Below are 4,076 nucleotides of genomic sequence, written 5' to 3' on the forward strand. Positions count from 1 at the left end.
CATCCTGCAATCCTAGTATTAATTTTAACAATGGGGCTCGTGTTTTCTTCAAATGCATCTGTGTTACGGGAGGGCCTGGTCCATTCTGTGATCGTTTGGGCCAATGACTATTTGTTTTGTGTCTGAGGCCTTGCCTCAGTGTCTGAAAGTCCATCCATCTGCCTAATGGATGCTCGCAGAGGGACCAATCTGTCTGCTATCCAATATACAAAAGGGAAACTGCCGAAAAGGCAGACAATTATTTTTCTTATGAAAATGTATGCTTCATATACATACCCAGAAGCATTCGGAGATCTTCAAATAAAATTTAGTCTGTGTGCCTTGCTGAGAAGTCCTACTTACAGCCAGGCTCCGGGAGACTTGCATTTCTAAGTGACTTTGGATGTTTCTTGTTCTATTACACTGAACACTTCAGGAATAGTCTTTGCCAGCCGAACTCAGAGCCGGGACCATATTTACACCTTGAATGTGCCCATGTCCGGTCTCCTCCTCAAAGGCCGGGGTGGGTTCCTGTCACCCAAACGTTACCTTTCACGTCATCCAGGCATGATGGGGTCTGTCTTCGAGTCTACTTACTACATGGGAGCGGGCCTTCCCAGGAGTCCCCTTGGCAAGCCAGGCATTTCATCCTGTGATGCGCCTGTTGCTCAGGGCAATTATTTACCTTTGGACCCACTTGATGAACCACACAGAGGGAGCGACCTTCCCTTGTGCTTGCTCCTTGTTTTCTGGCTAGAAATTCTGTCTCCCCAGCTTGTTCAAAAGCCACTGGCTGTCCAAGCATCAAACCCACCCCTCAAAGGATAGACATTTGCCGCAGGCTTCGAGAACATTCTGACCAGCGATAACGAAGAAACCCACCACCCCGGATGGGACAGCTGTGTAAGTGGCAACGCGTGTGAAGGGACTGTAGGCTCTGCAGGGGGTCTGTGCCTCCTGAGTGGTCAGTCATGGTTCAGGTTTCCAACTGGATATTTGGTGGCTCCCTTTTGAGATGGCGCCGCAGGTGTGTGCCGGTAGAATCAGACACGTTGCTGTGGAGCAGAGCGCTACGCAGGCTCAGTCCTGGCCCTCGGGTGCGACCGGCCTGGAGGCACAGGAGCGTGGGCCGCGGCGTGGTTCCTCTTGAAGGCCCGCACTGATGGAGGACGACGGGCTGCATAGAGATTTGCCCTGCTGAATTTAGTGCACCTCCTTTAAGAGCTCTGATCATCACCCAGAATGTGAGCCACGTATAATTCTTCCTGGTCTCTCCTCGCCACAGCAAAACGGCTCATTTAGCCTGGCGTAATTTGTGGGTACATTTAGTAGGATGGCGTGTTATTCTAACATGCGGGCTTAATTTTGGTCACCAGGCTCCCTTATTCTAGTCAAAACCTGTGGGGACCAGATGGAGAGGTCTGGGTAGTGTCTTCACAGGAGGGCTGTCTGATCGTCGGGTACGGGAAGGACAGGTTAGGGCTGCAGGGGGACTACTTCACCCATTAGTTACCATGAGTTCCCGGTGCCTCCTAGGACTCGGGGTGGCAAACTTGCTTCATTTGATCGTGGCTACAAGTCAAACTTAGCAGTGTGTGTACATAGAAATGTGGGCTTCGGATTGTAGATCTCTGTGTGCATGTGTTGGCCCTTAGCAACTCCTCTAATTTTCTCTCTGCAGATTCCCTTGACCACCCAGCTGCCACCTCTGACCTTGTTGCCGGATGTTTACGTTTCGTTTTGTTTTGCAGTTGAGGGCAGTGGTGGGTATTGGGGTGAACTAATGTGGATGCTGGGTGAGAGAGACTTCCAGCTCGTCTGAGAGCGTGCCAGACTTGGGACTCGGAGTTAGACAGCGGGCATCAGCTGGGTGCCCTGCGCGCCCCGACTCCACACCACCCTGCAGGTCATCCTACCCGTCTCCGGCCAGGCCCCCTTCCCACACAAAGGGACATTCCACGGAGTCAAATGGCAGAGACTTTTGCACAATTATCTGGTCAATTGAGGCAAAAGAAAATAATCATTTGTCCAATTGTCCAAATTAGCTCTCTGGACTGTCCTGAATGCTCAGGATAATTGTGTGGGCCTCCACTTCAGCTCCATAATCTGGCTAAAATGGACCATTTACATGAGACTCCATTCAGTACAACGTACATTTAAATTAGACTTGGTGAAAGTAGACCACTGGGTTTAGTGTTTTCTGTTTGTCAACTATTATTCTAAAATTGCTTTTAGCTAATCATCCCAATTCTGCCATTAGTAATCACTATTTCTCCCGTTTTGTAGATGTGTGGAGGCAAAAGGGGCTCTGGCTTGCATCATTTGGTGTCTCTGGGAGGAAGTGCTGAGGGGAATCACTGACTCGGGACCCCCTAACAGACCTCCATTTCCATCGCCGCTTGGGCAGAGAGACCACCCCCCCCCCCTTTCCCGGACGGGGAAACGGAGACCCTCTGGAGGGCTCACTGGGGTCACACAACCAGTATAAACCCGGGGCTAGAGCTAGAATCTTCAACTTCTTAATTTCCAGACCAGTACTATTGCTGCTTATGCCATTTTAATTGTTCATTTCTTTCCATAAAATTAAATGACCTTCTTCCAGAAAGATTTAATGGTCAAGATGGGATGTGGTAAAGGCTCCTCAAGGATTTTTTCCTTATTACGAAGATGAGACCAGACTGAGGCCGGGAGAGATTTGCAAACAGCGGCATGTCATTATCCCTAGTTCAGTTTTTCGTGTAATTGGTGTGAAGAGATTGCTGCTGACTAATCCCGCCACCGGACAGAAAGCAATGACTCTTCGGTGACATGACGCGGCACACGGACATGTGTATGGGTGGCTGTTTATGGAAGGTATATATGTATATATATGTATACCCAGAGCGATTCCCAAGATGGAGAATGTCATTTTAAAGTTGTAAATAATAAAAAATAGGTTGGAGCAAAACTGATTTTACAATTGCCTGAGAATGTAGCACTTCATTTCCACACTATGTGATGGCTAGAAATTGATTTTTTTTTTAAATCCAATTAAGCCTCAAGGTTGGTTATCCATTTAAAAGGTCGGCTGAGTTAAACAATGACAGTACCTTCAGTTCATGCTAATAATTAAATTTACACAGAACTCGAGCACTTCCATCGTGCCTCGCGGAGGCGGACGTCGTGTGTGTGTGTGTGTGTGTGTGTGTGTGTGTGTGTGTGTGTGTCTGTGTGTGTGTGTGTGTGTGTGTGTGTGTCTGTGTGTGTGTCTGTGTGTCTGTGTTGCACAAAAATGCGCCCCGGAAGTCCCCAGCGGGGGTGCCCGCACGCCAGCCGACCGTGACCCCTGCCCAGGGCAGCCCCCAGCCCGGCCGTGCTCCTTCCCTGCGGGTTCCCACAGCCCGCCCTGGAGAGCCCTGGTCCCCACTCACCTCCCATCCTCCCCACCCTCCAGCCCTGGGAGCCTTGGGGGACGGAAAGTAACCTCATTTAAAGAGAAAAAAGAGGGGGGTCTTGGTGTGTGTGTGTGTGTGTGTGTGTATGTACCCTTGGTGTTTGCACGGAACTCCTCGGTTTCACGTGCTGCCGAGTTTATAACGTGGTGAATAAATCATGTTTTGAAAATAGTCCTCTAAAAAAAAAAAGTCCTTTATGGTTCGTATTGACTCTGTGTTCCCAACGTGTTAAGAAAAAGACTTCCAAATGTCTTTTTATGGTTCTCATAGGTGATGTTTAAGCATTTGATTTTACGAAGATGTTAGGAGAACCGGGAACCCGATTGGAATGCTTTTTATTCTGTTTGGGTTATAATGTCACTCCAGTTTTGTAAATCACTGAGCAGGGATAGTGATCTTATTTCAAATTTAGCATTTTAACCTGCATTGTAATGTAAGTAAGGTCACTCCAATTCAGTACTTTCTATCCATAACTATGAACCAGCCTGAAAGATGGAACCTTACAGATTTAGTGGGGGGGGGGTATTATATATATTGAATTTCCCTCTCAGGGCCCTTAAGAAAATCTAACAATTCCCGCTTAGCGTTTTGTACCCCCACCCTTTCCTCTCGCAGCTCAGCTGCCAAAAGCCTCTGCAACAGATTTGTGATTCTTTTTTACTT

The sequence above is a fragment of the Zalophus californianus genome, chromosome 8, assembly GCF_009762305.2.
Source record: "Zalophus californianus isolate mZalCal1 chromosome 8, mZalCal1.pri.v2, whole genome shotgun sequence".
In the NCBI taxonomy this organism is placed as follows: Eukaryota; Metazoa; Chordata; class Mammalia; order Carnivora; family Otariidae; genus Zalophus; species Zalophus californianus.